Below are 18,367 nucleotides of genomic sequence, written 5' to 3'. Positions count from 1 at the left end.
AGTAGCATACTACAGTGCACAATTAGACAATGAGGCAAGATCACTCCCAACATGTCTCAGAAGTGTAGCAGCAACGGCCCTTCTAGTAAGTAAGAGCGAGGATGTAGTATTAGGACATAATTCAACCATCTATACACCCCATGCTGTATCAGCTCTGTTAAATTCAGCCCAAACCAGACATGTTTCTTCAGCTAGATTCACAAAGTGGGAACTAGCCCTGATGGCACCCTCAAACATCACCATCAAACGATGTAGCACCTTAAATCCAGCTACATACCTTCCGTATGTGTCTCTAGAGACACAAAGGGTGGGAGGTGAGGAGACCCTGGTTGATGATGAGTTAGGCAAGAATACTGACACGCATGACTGTATGGAACACCTGAATCAGACCTTTACTGCAAGGCCCGACATACGTGACACCCCCTTAGAAAATGTAGATTTTACGTTTTATACAGACAGAAGTTGCCATAGACAGACAGAGACAGGAGAGCTATGTACTGGTTACGCTGTTGTAGACGACCAGGACGTGGTAGAAGCTGAACCCCTTGGTCCACCTCACTCAGCCCAGGTGGCGGAACTAGTAGCACTAAGGAGAGCGTGTGAATTGGCAGAGGGTAAATCAGCCAATATATATAGTGACTCTAGGTACGCCTTCGGGGTAGTGCACGATTTTGGGGCCCTTTGGCGTCTTAGAAACTTTACAACAGCAGCAGGTACACCGGTAGCACACTCACTACACATAAAAGGACTTCTGACAGCGATACAGTTACCCAGAACAGTAGCCGTCATAAAGTGCAAACCCCATACCTTTGAAGAAGACCCAGTGTCATTGGGCAACAACAAAGCAGACGAAGCTGCTAAATGGGCAGCAGGGCAACCTATGACTGTATAGACCAAGACTATGATGGTTTTTCAGACATTAGACACGCAGAAATTAATTGAAATGCAAGATTTGTGTTCCCTGCAGGAGAAGGCGGTCTGGAAGGCGAAGGGATGTGGTCAAGAGTCCTCAGGACTCTGGAGGGATGGACAAGGTAAGCCTGTAGCTCCCCGAACATACTATCCAAGCCTGGCTGAAGCAGCACACGGCCTGACTCACCTGGGTAAAGAAGGTATGTGCAAACTGGTGAGAGCATACTGGTGTGCTCCCGGATTTTCCTCTCAAGCTGGTAAGAAAGCAATGTCATGTCTTACTTGTTTGAGGAAAAATGTTGGGAAAACTATTCCAACTGAGCCATCCCACATCCCTCCTACAGACGGACCTTTTCAGGTAATACAAATTGACTATATCCAATTACCACCGTGCAGGAATCTAAAGTATGTGTTAGTGTGTATTGATGTGTTTTCCGGTTGGGTAGAAGCATATCCGGCAGCCACTAATACTGCTGTGTTCACTGCAAAGAAAATTGTACAAGACTTTGTGTGTAGGTTCGGTATCCCTAGAATCATTGAAAGTGATAGGGGTACCCATTTTACTGGTGATATCTTCCAAAATATGTGTAAACTCATGGGAATCAGTAGCAGACTTCACACCCCTTACCGACCACAAGCCAGTGGTAAGGTGGAGAGAGTAAACGGTACTATAAAGAACAAGCTAGGTAAGATAATGGCTGAAACTGGGTTGGCATGGCCTGAGGCTTTGCCATTGGTCCTCCCCAGCATTCGAACCACTCCTAGACCTCCTCTTAATCTGTCCCCCTTTGAGATACTGTTCGGACGACAACCTCATTTGATCGTGAGTCCACAAGACGACTTGAAGTGTAATAATGAAGTGACTGTACAATATCTTATAAGAATGAGTAGACAGCTAAAACAACAACAACAAAAACTAAAAATGCTGTCACCTGGTATGCCAGAAACAAACTGTCATGATGTTGAACCTGGAGACTATGTTATGATCCGCAATTTCTTACGTTCAGGTTGTTTAACAGACCTTTGGGAAGGCCCGTACCAAGTGCTGCTGACCAGTACTACATCACTGAAGGTTGCAGAGAGAGACTCTTGGGTCCATTCCACCCACTGCAGGAGAGTCCATAATCCGGAGAAAGTGCAAGACAAGACTCAGACCGACGACATAGAGCTGTCACTTGTGAGCCTGTTCCGGGAGACCTAAAGCCTGCAGTTGAGACACCTGAACCAGAGACGTTGCCTCAGAACTATCTTTCCAGCGATGGAGTGGCGGTCTTTGTTTTTCTTTTGTTCCAGGATTTTCCTGGTTTGTACTTTTTCTAGGACATTCTATTTTTGTGAAGGAGGATGGAGGACGGAGGAGAGTTCTGGGAGTGATACGGATGAAATGGAGGCCGAAGAAAAGTTAATAGGATATCCTGAGCAGCCCATTATCAAACTTGGTCCAGGGGTTATGAAAAGGTCTGCTAGCTCAGGAACTCGGAGGCAGTGTGAGGGGCTATTGTCTGATGAGTATTGTATCTGCAAGTTCTGCAACTCCCTAGTTGAAGAGAGATGCACCCAACGATGCCCGTCCCCCAGTACTCTGAATATAGGCGGGCATCCTTTGGAGGATTATCACTCCCTGGTGGGTAAGGTGCTAAACCAAACCGAGTGTTGGGTGTGCTCTCACGTGCCTCAAGGGCAGCATAACATAGGACTAGTGCCATTCCCTCTAAACATATCCGAAGTACTCGAATTAAGGGGTGGGAGGCCCATAGAAGGGAGGTACAATAACACTAGGTCCCCTAGTCTGACGCTTCGACAATACTCCATAGGCAGATCTTTGCTTTGCCTAAACATATCTCATGCAAAGCGCCTGGAGAATTGGGAGGCTGACCTATCAGATCAGACAATGGCTCGCCACACTCATTTTAGAGGGAGACTCACAAGGTCACTACTAGGCAGGAATGTTGATGGAAGTCACAAGTTAGGGCGTATAACCAAACATAAGAAGGTATCCATTGGAAAAGTCTCTACAGATAAATGTGAAAATGTCATTAATGCCGACACGTGTCTAGAGCAGATGGAGACACTAGGCATGAGTAGTTTTATCAAAACTCTGTGTGATATAATTCATGGGCATACTGTTCCTTATGTTCTCCCTGATGATGTGTATTTTGTTTGTGGAAGGAAAGCTTATTCCTGGGTGACTCCGAGTTCCAAGGGCTTGTGTTTCCTAGCTAAACTGGTTCCTGAAATCATGACTATTACTCATGAAGAAATGGTAGATATTCACAAGACTACATCACCACCATACATACACACACAGTATGAACACCGTGGCAAGAGAAATATGATTCCTGGTGAGGAACCCATAGCTACAAAATTGATTAGTGAAACTGCTGGTTTCCAAGTTATGGTTGCTCTAGATCTCACCAGGACCGCTCGGGGAACATTAAACTTTAAATATATCCAAGACCTAGCTAAATTAATAGATAATATCACCGAGATGTATGATGACACTTTCAGGTATACTGGAAGGGAGCTACAAGCGTACAAAAAGGAGTTGGTGCAACATAGACTGGTACTAAATTATCTCACCTCTATTACTGGTGGGTACTGTGTGACACTGGCCACCCAGTTCGGTGTCAAATGTTGCACGTACATTACTAATAATACTGATGACCCTAAAGAGGTTATAGACCGGAAGATGGATGAAATTTTGCAGCTGAAATTGGAATTTCGAAAGAGCCATAATTCTTCGTTATATGAGGTCGGGGAAAAGGTGGCGGGTTGGTTCTCATGGTTGAACCCAGCAAAATGGTTCTCCGGTCTGGGGGAGTGGGTACAGGAACTGATTGCGAGTGTAGGTAAGCTCCTTCTCCTTATACTGGGTGTCATCTTAGCAATTGGTTTAGTTGTCAAATGTGTTCCTACTGTGTTGAAGTGTGGAAAATGGTCTAATAGGAGTGACACTGAGAAAGAGACTGAAAGGGTGGTACCAGATACCGAGATCATGGTCTGTGAAGAAGTATTGTATAATCCTGAACTTGAAACGGTGATTGGGTGATAGTTTATTACACTATCAAAGCGTGGAACTGTCGAAGTCAGCAAATTGGATAAAGTCATTTCAATTAAAGTCTAGCAAACTTGGTTGTCTTTGTTTGAAAAGATGCGTACGGTACGCATAGACGTACAAGGGCACGCTACGGCGTTAAAGGGCGTACGCATCCACTACACGTGGCAGCAACAGTAATTGGTCTTTTACCATACATTCGCACAAACACGCATACTTATAAAATAGTACACATTAATGGTAGTTGCAACACATAGTCAGTTATGTCGAAATATAGTAGTATTTATATGTTATATCTGAGTTACATGCATATTAGTGAAATACACGGAACGGGTTAAAGGAATAACATCATGAGTGGTATCATAATGAACCTTGTTACATATCCTACTGTTTGGTTCACTCTGCGAGGGAATCGCAGAGTGCATACACAAGTTATGAATGATAGGGAATTATGAACTACTTAAGACTAAGGAATCCTGGCGGGAAGAGCAGAGCATACCCCCTGCAGAGATGACCCCCTCCTTTGGATTCCTTAGGATGAACCAGCCAATGATTGACGACCCCTTGGACATTCCTGAGACCCGGACCAATAGATGCAAGCTATACCATCTTCATTGTATTACTGTATTTGATTGTGTATATAAGCAGCAGCTTGTGATCCAGAGTGCAGACATCTTGTCCCCAGACTTCAGGATTGAATGACTGCACTGGATCCAGAGCGCCTGCGATAAGTAACGGCTGTATTTACTATTACTTCGCTTGAGCATATACATATTCTATTATTTGCGAATAAATCTCTGTGCTTTGGAAACACAACTCGAGGTTCGACAATCGTTATTGGTTAGCGACAATACGCACATAACACTGGTCATACTTACCATGTCATTTTATGGATATTAAGTGATGTTATGCCAATGATGTAGTCATACAATTGTATATGCTATGTAGTCTCCTCTGATTATTGTCTCTATTTAACTCCAGTGTATATTGAAGCAATCTGCTTATTTTTATTGGGTATATTTTCCATATATTAAACTTTTATGCCGATTTGAATTCTGCACTCTTATGTTATTTTATTAGTTTCTATTCTACTCAACGGGTCCAGATCCCATTTAGACAGCAGCATCTTGATCCAGCATTTTAGGGTAACTAGCGCCCCGTATATGTGTGTTTGTTGTTTTAGGTAATGAACTTGCAGGTGTTTTAGGCTCTCTTGTGTTTTACATTTAAGTTTAACATGCCTCGAAAAAATTGTGTCATAAATGCTTATAAGCTCAATTATACCTAGAAAGTTTCCGTTATTATGGTCACCAGTGTGTTATGTACTTGTCCTTAGATTTGCCCTCATTCAAGATGGCCGTGATTGCCTCATGAAGTTTCCATCTTGGATCTCTGTTATGAACTTGCCCTTACAATAGCCCTTCTCCAAGATGGCCGGGACTGTCTCATGAAGATTCCATCTTGGATCCCATTTCCTGTTTGGGCCTAGAAAAGGCACTTCCGGTTATGAAGCCTTTGGACGAATATTGTGTTTGTATATGAACCAGATTCTTCCACAGAACCTTGCTTCCTTGTGATTTGGACTACAAGTACTTTATACTTCCACCAGACCTTTATCCTCTTGTGACTTTGGACTTTATTTGTTGGACACTGGAGATTTATTTATATACCAAAATAAATCCTGTTTATTTCAGAAATACCTGGCTATTGGGTTCCGTTTGTGATACCAGAAGTGTGACACAGTGTGAGAACTGGAACCAAAGAAAGCTAATCCCCACTCAGAAATATGAAGAACAACATGCAGGATGCACTCAAGAATTTGTTTTCAATAATTAGCTTTCGTAGTGACTTTGGTAAAGAGTAAATTCTCAGTTGAAGTTTCAGAAAATATTGCTCTGAAGGCTGACTTCCATGCCACATAATTTTCTTTGTGCAGCATTGAACTCTCGTGTCATGGTATTCAGTCGTACAATTTCTTTCCAACTCTACTGAAGGTCCATCCGGATTGAGCAGATAAAACCAAAGTGTTAGCTGCACTTTCATTAAAAATAAAGCAAGGCGCACATAGGAGATATTTTTTTTTCTACACTCCAGCATAACCAGTCTCGTGAGCAGGTTGCACCGTTCGGAAGGTTTCTCTTAAGTAGAAGATAAGGGAAAGCATGCTTACTGGCTTCTTGTGGAATGTTATTTGGTATTTCAAAACTAGGAATCTTAAGAAATTACTTAATTTGGGCAGCATCACTTTTGTTGATAATACTAGAGATGCTCACTGACCCCTGTGTTTTGGTTTTGGTTTTGGTTTTGGATCTGGATTACCGTCGTGTTTTGGTTTTGGTTTTGTTTGGTTTTGTTTTGCTATTTTGTTGAAAAATCAAAGTTTTTGGCCATAAAATAACCACATTTAATGCTCCACATGCTTCTTGGATAAGTAATGTATTGTAAAGCTAATAAATTATCCAAAAAACAGTTTAATTCCTGGTAGGTAGGCCATCATTAATTCTACACACAAACCAGATTGTCTTCCTCTCCATCTATGCATATTGGCAATGCAGCCATCGTCTTTGGGTATATATTACACCCTACACTTATAGTTAAATATGTAAAGAAATGGACAAAGGCAGTTTGGATTCTGTCTCTATATAGCCACCCCCCCCCTCTCCACTTGTAGTTGAATAGAAAAAAAGGAGCCTGGATAGACTGAACAATATAAAAAATAAATGGACCAAGGTAGTTTGGTATCTGTCTGCATCATAATCATCAACATCATCATTAGCGCCCTCATCGCCTACACAAATCTCCCCCTCATCCTCTTCTAATTCAGAGGTGGCATTCTCAATTTATGTATCACCGGCTACACTCGGGCTGTTCATGCACACATCAGCAGAACTGCTGAAATGGCCCTCCTTTATGGGTACATTATCAGAATGCTCACGATTAGACATACCACTGTTGGATGGACTCTCTACAGGGATTGGCCTTACTGTTTTCTTGCAACTCGGCTTTCACACGTAACAGTAGTTGTGCACCACTTTTGGAATTCAAATTACTTGGTATTGAAAATTCTATAGATGTCAGGTGCCGTCTCCGCGCTCTCCACAGGCGCCGCAGACGGACACCTTCTCTCCACAATCCTCGTCCTGTTGCCTAGCAGCAGAACTCTGTATCTACTCACCTGTCTGCAGCCAGCATGTCTTTACCGCCTAAATCTCCCTAACCCTATCAGGAGGCACCTTAGAGTACTTAAAGCAGCCTCTGACACATGTCTAGTGCCAGAGTATTGGTTCTAACCAGCTCCAGCATTTAGTTTGTATTCCTTTTCCTGACTTCCTGTGTATTTGACTCCTTGGCTTGTTTGACCTCTCTCCCGGATATCCCTTGTACTTCGCTGCCCGCACTGGTATTGACCTTTGGACCGTTCCTGACTACTCTTGCCTACTCTCCGTGGTACCTCGCTTCCTTGGTTTTGACTTGGCCTGTCTGACTACCCTCTAATCGCTGCACTGGTGACTTCCTGGGAGAACCGCGACCTGCACATCGCACGCAGCAATGCCAAAACCTCCTTGTGGGGGTCCCTGGTGAACACTGGTGGTGTGTTAGACTCCGCGCCTCTCAGGTTATTAGCGCTAATACCAGTCAGTGATATTCCTTGTGTAAAATTGTGACAGAATACTCTGGCCATGAGCGGACCGGACGAACCTTCGGCCCGTGACTTATTAATTAACCTGGGTCTAAGAGTGGAATGACAAGAATCCAACCAGGCCCAATTATTGCAATGTATTCAGGGAGTCATCTCCCGTCTGGACTCCTTGCAAGCATCACCATCTACCACTTCCTCGGCCGCCACTTCCTCTGCTGCATCAGATCCTACCATCCCCGCTAGGGGTACTACCGTCAGAGGCCTCCGTCTTCCTCCTCCCGAGAAATATGATGGCGATCCGTTGAAATGCCGTGGCTTCCTCAACCAGTTTTCGATTCAATTCGAGTTGGCTCCGGAGAATTTCTCGTCAGAAAGAGCAAAAGTGGCCTATTTAATTTCACTTCTCTCGGGGCAAGCATTGACCTGGGCTTCCCCTCTCTGGGAACGAGAGGACCCCATACTACAAAATTCTGTGGCCTTCATTGAAAGATTCTGCAAGATATTTGATGAACCCGGAAGAATCTCTTCAGCCGCCACTGGTCTCCTAGGATTACGCCAATGCTCTCTTACAGCAGGACAATATGCAGTACAATTTTGGACCCTTGCAGCCGAACTCCAATGGAACGACGAAGCTCTCATCGCTACCTTCTGGCAAGGCCTTAATGAGCGCATCAAGGATGATTTAGCTTTTCGTGATCTTCCTTCCAATCTGGATGACCTCATATATCCCTGTGTGTTATGGTGGACATCCGCCACAGGGAACGAGCTCTCGAACGGGACCGCACTCGCCGGCCATTTCCTCATTTGGCACCTAACTTTATTCCTCCTACTTCGCCTGCAGAGGAGCCTATGCAGATCGGCCGTTCCCGTCTGTCCCCAGAGGAACGTGAGAGACGTATAAAAAACCGCCTCTGCTTGTATTGCGGTGAACCAGGACATTTTCTCTCCGTTTGTCCCAAGAGGCCGGGAAACGCCACCTCCTAGGTGATAGTAGGGAGGTCAACCTAGGACCCCAGTCCCTTTCTCCCTACCTTCGGAAGGAGTCGGAGTTCTTGATGCCAGTCACCTTGGTTTTCCCTAATGGCCCATTTACTACCTGGGCCTTTGTGGACTCGGGGTCTGCAGGGAACTTCATCTCTTCCAAACTAGTGACCGAGATCTGTCTGGATACTATACCCTTGTCTCAACATTTGATGCTCACTGCGGTGGACGGAAATAGAGTCTCCAATGGCTCAATCTTTCTCTCTACTTCTCCTCTCCGGATTGAGGTAGGAGCACTTCACTCCTAGACTATAAGTTTCCTTGTGCTACCCCAATCCATTAACCCTATCATTTTGGGTCTACCCTGGCTGAAGCTCCACTCTCCACAATTCGACTGGCAGCGAGCTCAAGTTATCCGCTGGGGTTCATCCTGCAATAAAAGATGTCTGAGATCCGTTTTCCAATCTAAACCCAAGCTGGCCTGTCTCTGTACCTCTTCCTTGGTGGGCCTTCCTGAAGTTTACTCTGAGTTCGCTGATGTGTTCTCTAAAACCGCTTCCGAGATCCTTCCTCCCCATCGGCCTTGGGATTGCCCCATCGACCTCATCCCTGGAAAGAACATTCCTAGAGGCAGGGTATACCAACTGTCCTTGCCCGAGACACAGGCTATGTTGGAGTATGTTGCTGAGAACCTCATGAAGGGATTCATTAGGAAATCATCTTCTCCAGCAGGTGCAGGCTTCTTTTTTGTAAAGAAGAAGGACGGCTCTCTCAGACAGTGCATTGATTACAGGAGACAAAATGCCATCACGATTAAAAATCACTACCCCCTTCCTTTAATCTCTGAGCTCTTTGACCGCATTCGAGGGGCACGGATCTTTACTAAGTTGGACCTCAGGGGAGCCTATAACCTAATCAGAATTCGCAGAGGAGACGAGTGGAAAACCGCATTTAATACCAGAGACCGTAACTATGAATACCTGGTGATGCCGTTTGGGCTCAGTAACGCCCCAGCTGTCTTTCAGGACTTTGTGAACGCAATATATTTAGGGATTTTCTCTACCAATCAGTGGTTGTTTATTTGGACGATATCCTAATCTTTTCACAAGACCTGTCTACTCATCTCATGCATGTCAAAGAGGTGTTTTCCCGTTTACGTGCTAATCTCCTGTTCTGCAAGCTCGAGAAATGTCTATTCAATTGCTCTCAAGTACCCTTCCTAGGATATATTGTATCAGGCTCCAGTCTTCGGATGGATCCAAGCAAATTGGAGGCTATTCATAACTGGCCTCAACCTTCTGGGCTCAAGGCTACCCAGCGCTTTATTGGCTTCACAAATTATTATTGCCAATTCATTAAGGGGTTTTCTACGTTAATTTCCCCTATTACTCTTTTCACTCGGAGAGGCGGTCAATCCAAGTCTTGGCCCCAAGATGCTGTACGAGCATTTCTAGCAATCAAGGAGGCCTTCTTGTCTGCACCCATCTTATCTCAACCCGATCAAAATAAGCCTTATTTCTTAGAGGTGGACACATCCTCCGTTGGGATTGGAGCAGTACTGTCCCAAAAGAATTCTGAAGGCTTTCCTGTTCCTTCTGGTTTTTTCTCCAAAAGATTTTCGGCCAGTAAAGCCAACTATGGGATTGGGAATAAGGAACTTCTCGCCATCAAGAGCGCCCTGGAGGAATGGCGTTATCTGTTAGAGGGGGCACGCTTTCCCATCACAGTGTATACTGATCATAAAAATCTCACCTACTTACAGTCTGCACAATGTCTGAACCCTCGACAGGCCCGTTGGTCGCTATTTTTTAACAGATTCCAGCTGATACTAACTTTCCGGCCCGGAACCAAGAATTTGCGTGCTGACGCATTATCCCGATCTTTTGATTTCTCTGATGTCTCGTCATCCATGGTTGTCAAACCTATCCTCAACCCCTCTACAATTCTAGCCTTGACCAACTCCTCTTTCAAGACCCCTCCTTCTGGTCGTTCCTTTGTGCAAGAACATCTGCGCATTAAACTCTTGAGATGGGCCCACAACGCCAAATTCGCTGGTCATGCTGGAGTTAAGAAGACAGTTGCTCTCCTATCCCCCTTATACTGGTGGCCCTCATTATCCTCGGACGTCCAGAAATACATCCGTTCTTGCGAGGTCTGCGCCCAACACAAGATGCCTAGGAGATCCCCTGCTGGCCTTCTCCACCCACTGCCCATTACAGATCTACCATGGCTCAGTATTAGCATGGACTTCATTACGGATCTTCCTTCCTGCCAGCCATGGCTTTAACACCATCTGGGTAGTGGTGGACCGCTTTTCTAAACTAGCCCACTTCGTTCCCCTCAAGGGACTTCCCTCTGCTTCCCAGTTGGCCCACCTGTTCATTCGAGAGATCTTCCGCCTTAATGGCTGCCCGAGGGACATCATTTCTGATAGAGGAGTCCAATTTGTCTCCCGATTCTGGAGGTCCTTTTGCAAACAGCTGGGTATCAGTCTAAAATTCTCCTCTGGGTACCACACGCTAACGAATGGGCAAACGGAACGGACCAATCAAGACCTGGAAGCATTTCTAAGGTGTTACTGTTCGAACCAACAATCTTCCTGGAGTGAACTTTTACCTTGGGCAGAGTTTACTCATAATAACCACCAACACGAGTCTACAGGTAACTCTCCCTTTTTTACCATCTATGATAGACATCCTATTATCCCCACCTTCTCCGATCTATCTGATTCCTCCGTACCTGCCGCACAAGACTTGGTCTGCAATTTCTCCCAAATCTGGTCCCAAGTACGTTCCAGGTTACTACTGTCTTCAAATCGGTACAAACACTTTTCTGATCGTCACAGAAGAAACCTTCCAAGACTTTGGGTAGGAGATAAAGTGTGGTTAGCTACCCGTAACCTTAGACTCAAGGTTCCCACTATGAAACTGGCTCCACGCTATATAGGGCCTTTTCCAATCTCCTCTGTGATTAATCCAGTCACTTACAGACTTCATCTACCAGCTTCCCTACGGATTCATAATACATTCCATATTTCTCTGCTAAAACCACTCATTCTCAACGAATTTTCCAGTAAAACCTCTCCACCTCATCCTGTCAAGACCATTTGTGGTGAAGAATTTCTGGTAGAACGCATTCTGGAATCTCGGATCTCTAGAGGAAAACGTCAATTTCTCATCCATTGGAAGGGCTACGGCCCAGAGGAGAGATCTTGGGTCTATGAAGAGGATATTCATGCTTCACGTCTGTTGGCAAGATTTCTGCGGGATTCCTGCACCACCCGTAAGAAAGAAGGGGAGGATACTGTCAGGTGCCGTCTCTGCGCTTTCCACAGGCGCCGCAGATGGACACCTTCTCTCCGCAATCCTCGTCCTGTTGCCTAGCAGCAGAACTCTATTTCTACTCACCTGTCTGCAGCCAGCATGTCTTTACCGCCTAAATCTCCCTAACCCTATCAGGATATCAGGAGGCACCTTAGAGTACTTAAAGCAGCCTCTGACACATGTCTAGTGCCAGATTATTGGTTCTAACCAGCTCCAGCATTTAGTTTGTATTCCTGTTCCTGACCTCCTGTGTATTTGACTCCTTGGCTTGTTTGACCTCTCTTCCGGATATCCCTTGTACTTCGCTGCCCGCACTGGTATTGACCTTTGGACTGTTCCTGACTACTCTTGCCTACTCTCTGTGGTACCTCGCTTCCTTGGTTTCGACTCGGCCTGTCTGACTACCCTCTAATCGCTGCACTGGTGACTTCCTGGGAGAACCGCGACCTGCACATCGCACGCAGCAAAGCCCAAACCTCCTTGCGGGGGTCCCTGGTGAACACCGGTGGTGTGTTAGACTCCGCGCCTCTCAGGTTAGTAGCGCTAATACCAGTCAGTGATATTCCTTGTATAAAAGTGTGACAATAGACAAGCCTGCTTGTCTTCCTCTTCATCAATGACTCTTAGCAATTGAGCACTCGTCTTCGGGTGTATATTACACCCAAACCTTATTACTGCAAATTAGGAAAATACAGTTTAATCCCTGATAGGCCCTCCACCATCCTTTGCATGTCAATAGTAGGATTGGTTGGAGTTATTGTCAAGGTCACACATTTTTTTGACAAATCCTTCAAACCAGCCCAGATGTCAAACTGTTGTGGTTTGCCACCTGCGTCATCCCTGCTTGTGTTTGGAAAGTGTAAATTGGTGCCAGAACCTCACCTGCCACTGGTGCCACACTGCTGCAGGACTTACACAATGAAACGCATCCTCATCAGTGCCCTCGTCGGATACCCAAATCTCCCCCACATCCTCTTCTAATTCCAAAGTGTCATCCTCACTTGGTGTATCACAGGCTACACTCGGGCTGTTCAGGCACACATCATCAGAACTGCTGAAAGTGCTCACGATTAGACATCCCACTGTTGGATGGACTCTCCACAGGGATTGGTGTCATTTCTGATTCAGAGCAAACATTATCCTCTAATGCCTTACTGTTATCTTGCAGCTCGGCTTTGACGCGTAACAGTAGTTGTGCACCAATTGTAGGCTCGGTAACATTTTTGGATCTGCCACTAATAGAGAAAGGCGAATGTCTCATTCTCTCTTTGCCACTGCGTGTGTAGAATGGAATGTTGGCAATTTTTTTTTATCGGCAGTTAACTTTTCCTCAGTTATACTTCTTTTTCGCTTCAACACGGTAAAAAAAAAATTGGGTGTATGTTTTTTTGCCTGATTTTAAAAGACTGTGTAGTTTGACATCGCCTTTCACAGATGACATACTGGGAACACTGAAAACAGAGTAATGTTCGCACTAGGGAGGAAGCCTGCCTCCATAATATATCAAATGATAATTATATGGTATCACGAGTAGGGAGGGGTGCACCAACAACTCAAGTAATGAGTCCAAAAAAGGAAGGGGAGCAGAGAAAGTTGTAGCTCAAAGAGCAAGGGCACTCTGGTTTCCAAAATTTGAATAGTCAGTATATCATATGTAACTATTGCATCTAGGTTACATATGATATACTGACTATTTAAATTTTGGATACTGGGAACACTACCATCAGGACTGGTGACAGAACCTGGTTGCTGATTATGCTCATATGTGGACTACTTTGAATCCATTATAATGAGGCCAAAGCACTTGTAGTGCTACAAATTGTTTTTTATACTGCTGACAAATCTGACTTTTGACAGCCAGAACAATTAATGCAAAAGAATAGGGAACACCCCAAAAGCACTTGGACTGCTAAATATTTTTTTTTTACACTGCTGACAAATATGACTTTTGACAGCCAGAACAATTTATGCAAAAGAATGGGGGACACCCCAAAAGCACTTGGAGTGCCAGAAACTGAACAAAAACCCTCCTCTCTTCTCCTCTTACTGCTGTAACAACTGGTATTAAGATTACAATGGTATTGACTAGAAACAATAATGTGTCCAATTACTGCTCTGTCCCTGCGCTGATATAGCCAGTGTGACCTAACCCTGCTTTCTCCCTCTGTCAAATGGCGATGGATTGCTATGGAGGCTGGTATTTATGCTTTTCAAATCTCGCAAGAACCGAGCTCAGAAAAACGAATACGTCACGATGACGTTTTGCCTCGATTTCGAATCCGAAAGGGCGTGAGAGTACTGAGCATGCTCGGCTCGGTACTCGAATAGGCTAAATTCGGTAGGATTCGGTTCTCAGGGAACCGAGTCCGCCCATCTCTAGATAATACCAATATCGATCATGGTAAAACTTTCAGCAGCAATTAATTCTTCCTCATCTGGTTCTCGGCATTCTTGCTGTAGAGATTCTGTACTGTAAACTGGATCTTCTGCTGCTTGTCCCGTGTTGGTGTACTCGGCAGCATCACTGTAGGCACATTTCCATTTCAACAAATGTCTTCATTTGCATATTGTACTTCAGCCTCAGGCATTGAATTTAGAACAGAATTTTCCTCTTTTGCAGTTGCAGTGGTTTAACTGGTTTCACTTACAACTGGTTTTGAACCTGAAGTTTCTGATCCTTAAGTACTTGTTTATCGATCACTTGGGTAAGGAGCATTTTCCTGTACTGGTGATTTAAAACGTTATTGGCCTTAACTTTTTATATTTTCTTGTATTGATTGTTGCCATCGCCTTTTAGATGCCCCTCTTTCAAATTTCCACTACAACATCATATGGTTTCTTGTAATATTCTGAAACCTCAATTGTAGAAAAATTATTATTATTATTTTTTAATACACATATGCATGGGGGTTAAAAGCTTTATGTCACCCCATAGCTCACTCCCTCCCCCACAACTTACACTGCCCCATCACACCTCACTGCTCACCCCACAGCTCACTCACTCCCTCCACAGCTCCCACTTCCCCATCACTGCTCACCCCACAACTCAATCCCTCCCCCCACAGTTCACACTTTCCCATCACACCTCACTGTTCACCCCACAGTTCACACTGCCCCCCCACACCTCACACTGCCCCCCTCATTGCTCATATTGCTCCCCACATACCTCAAGCTGCTCCCCTCATGCCCTTGACATTTTCCAGCACCCCAAACAATTTCTCCCACTGCCTTAATTTAATTTATCCCAGCACCTCAATTGCCCCCCACACACACATATTTGCCTTAATTCTAGCCACAGGAGGGCTGGCAGACTTTAGCCCGGGGGGCAAGCACACAGCACTGGCCCATAAGTAGCGGCCTATCCTTATAAAAAGAGGCTATTTTAGTGTTTCATAAAGCATATATATATATATTTATGCCCAGGGCCAGAGCTGGATTAAGGCTCTGGGTCGCCTGGGCACTTTAGACAGGGTAACCCCCTATGATGTAGCATGGTTATCATTTTAGACAAATACACAGGCAATAACAGTAGTGCACACAGTTCTGCCTTCACGTGCAGTACACAGTGAAGCGGGACATTCCTCCCAACTGTCCGAAGCAAAACAGTCACCCAAACTCGGGACTGTCCCTCCAGATTCAGGACAGTTGGCAGACTGTCCTGTTTTCTCCTACCTGTTCTTGTCACTGTCATCACCTGTGGCTGCTGGTTACTTTAGCTCATTTGCTGGTTGTCTGGATCCTGGATCCTTGAATTTTGAAAAAAATGGCCACAGAAAAGTTACAAAAATCCAACCAGTCCCAGTGTTAAATCAATAGCACCCACGTTTTATAATTAGGCCTCCCTCCAGCCACAACATTAAAATAATATTCACATTTGCTAAATAGATCTTTCCCTCCAACCAACCCTGACATTAGAGATGAACAAGAGGGTGGGTTGCGCTATCTTAATATGTATAAAGCAGCCAAAGATTAGAACCTGCAAATGGACAGGAGGGAATCCCTACCCTCCCAAAAAGGGTTAATACATAGTATATCAGGTTCTGGGCGCTAGAGGTAAAGCATGTGTGGCAAAAAGGAGAGGTAATGTTATTTATTTAACATAATGTAAAAAATGGATGATCCGGCCGGAGCCGAGGTTGATATAACAAAGACAATATGTTGACAATAAAGTATATACATATATGGACAGATGGTGAAATAAGATCAGTCCGTGCACATAAATGTCCACTGGGTTTATAAAGCCCGTGTTACAGATTGTCCAATTTGTCGATAGACAGATGCCCTTTCAGCCCTGTTGAAAGAGATGATGTATCAAATGTCCCAAAAAGGTACTGACATTTAAATGAGTGCACTAAGCGGACCTAGAGGTCATGTCCATGGAGGTTTACATGAAAAGAAAAAGAAAAAGAAAAGAAAATGTCCCAAAACAATCTGTGTGGAAATCCAGGGTAACTTACTTGATGTCGCTCGATGGTAGATGTACGCTGAGCGGGGGTCCCTCCTATAGACTCACAGTGTCTCCTGTCTTTAGTATATACAGCAGTGCAAGGTGCAGACACAGAGCCTGTGTTTTACCGGAGGTAGCGTATGCACGCTAGGTGAATCCCTCGCAGACAGCGGTTCAGTGAGTTGAAGTTGATGTTGCTTAATAGTTGATGTGCGCTGGGCGGGGGTCCCTCCTACAGACTGATAGCGTCTCCTGCCTTCAATTTATGTAATGATGCAGGGCGCAGACACACAGCCTGTGTGTAACGGAGGTGGCGTATGCACGCTCTAAGTATCCCTCGCAGACAGCGGTTCGGTGAGATGAGATGAGCAATCTAGCATGCTAGAGTGAGGAGAATGAATAAGTAAGGCACTTAACAGTGCTGTATGGATAGGTGTAGGTGTGATCAACCAACGCGTTTCACTCGTGGCCAAAAAAAGCAGTGAGCTTCCTCAGGGATTGTTATGATGGAACTGGTCTTCCTTCTTTCACCCTACACCACAATTACTTTTGGTTTGGTGGAGGCTACTATGAACAGGTTTGCGGAACCGCTATGGGCGCAAAATTCGCGCCCAGTTACGCGAACCTGTTCATGGCTCATTGGGAAAACACAACTATTTGGCACAACAACCCATATAGTCCACACATTTTAAAATGGTATAGATACATAGACGACGTCCTATGCATATGGACGGGTACCATGGACATGCTCCAAGAGTTCTTGGGCTATCTCAACAATAATGACATCAACCTCTGGTTTACTGCCCAGATTAGTGATACCAGGGTGGAGTTCTTAGATCTGGACATAGCCATCGTAGACAATCATATCCAGACTAAGACTTTCCTCAAACCAGTGGACTGTAACTCCTATATTCCAGCAACGAGTGGCCACCTGAAAAGATGGCTCACCAACATACCAAAAGGCCAGTTCACCCGCATTAGACGAAATTGCTCTAACCTAGCGTCTTATGAGGATCAGTCCAAAATCCTGACTAAGAGGTTCCTCGAACGGAACTATGACAAGGACATCATTAACGTGGCTTTTGAACAAGTTAAAGAGTCAGATAGGGAAACTCTTCTCCTATCCAAAACAATTACCACGGATGCAGATGGCACATTACCACCAGCACTCATTACCCAGTACAGCTCCAATCATAGGGATTTTGAAAAAATCATACGGAGACACTGGCATGTATTACAAATGGATGACCGTCTGAGGGATATCCTTCCAGAACATCCAAGGATCATCTATAGGAAATCTGACTCCCTCAATACTAAGCTAGTGAAATGCTGTATCCCCACTGTAAAGGGGGAGCAAGAACAAAAACAGAAACAGAGCTGGCTTAAAGAGAACAATGGGGGCTTTTACTTTTGCCATAGGTGCCAGGCTTGCACTATGACCAACCAGAGGGGATTGAAACCCATTACCACTTTTAGATCTCATGTCACGGGGGAGTCATTTCAAATCAAAATCAAGGTTACATGTGACACCATAGGTGTAGTCTACTTACTGGAGTGCCCCTGTGGCCTCCAGTATGTGGGACGCACCATTCGGAAATTGCACATTCGTATCTCTGAGCACATACGAAACATTAAAAACAAGTCAGAGAACCATACCGTATCTACTCATTTTCTCAAATACCACAACCATGATCATACTGCCTTAAAATATATAGGGATCTGTAAAGTCACCAAACCCTGGAGAGGCGGAGACTATGTATCCCTTGTTTCAAAGGAGGAAGCCAGGTGGATATTTTACTTGAAAACCCTGACTCCAAAGGGACTCAATATAGATTTTGATTTGGGCTATTTCTTAAAATCTTGAGATTCCCACCTTTCCTCCTCCATTCTGCCTTCCTATTCACCCTATCGGGATGATTAAGTCATATTATTGTTAACTCTTTATTATTGTTATATCAGTATATATTTTATTTCATTGTATATAACTGACAGCCATGCATTGTCCGTAC

This window comes from Mixophyes fleayi, chromosome 7 (genome assembly GCF_038048845.1).
Source record: "Mixophyes fleayi isolate aMixFle1 chromosome 7, aMixFle1.hap1, whole genome shotgun sequence".
Taxonomy (NCBI): Eukaryota; Metazoa; Chordata; class Amphibia; order Anura; family Limnodynastidae; genus Mixophyes; species Mixophyes fleayi.
The sequence above is the reverse complement of the archived record's forward strand: the minus strand, read 5'-3'. Positions refer to the sequence as shown.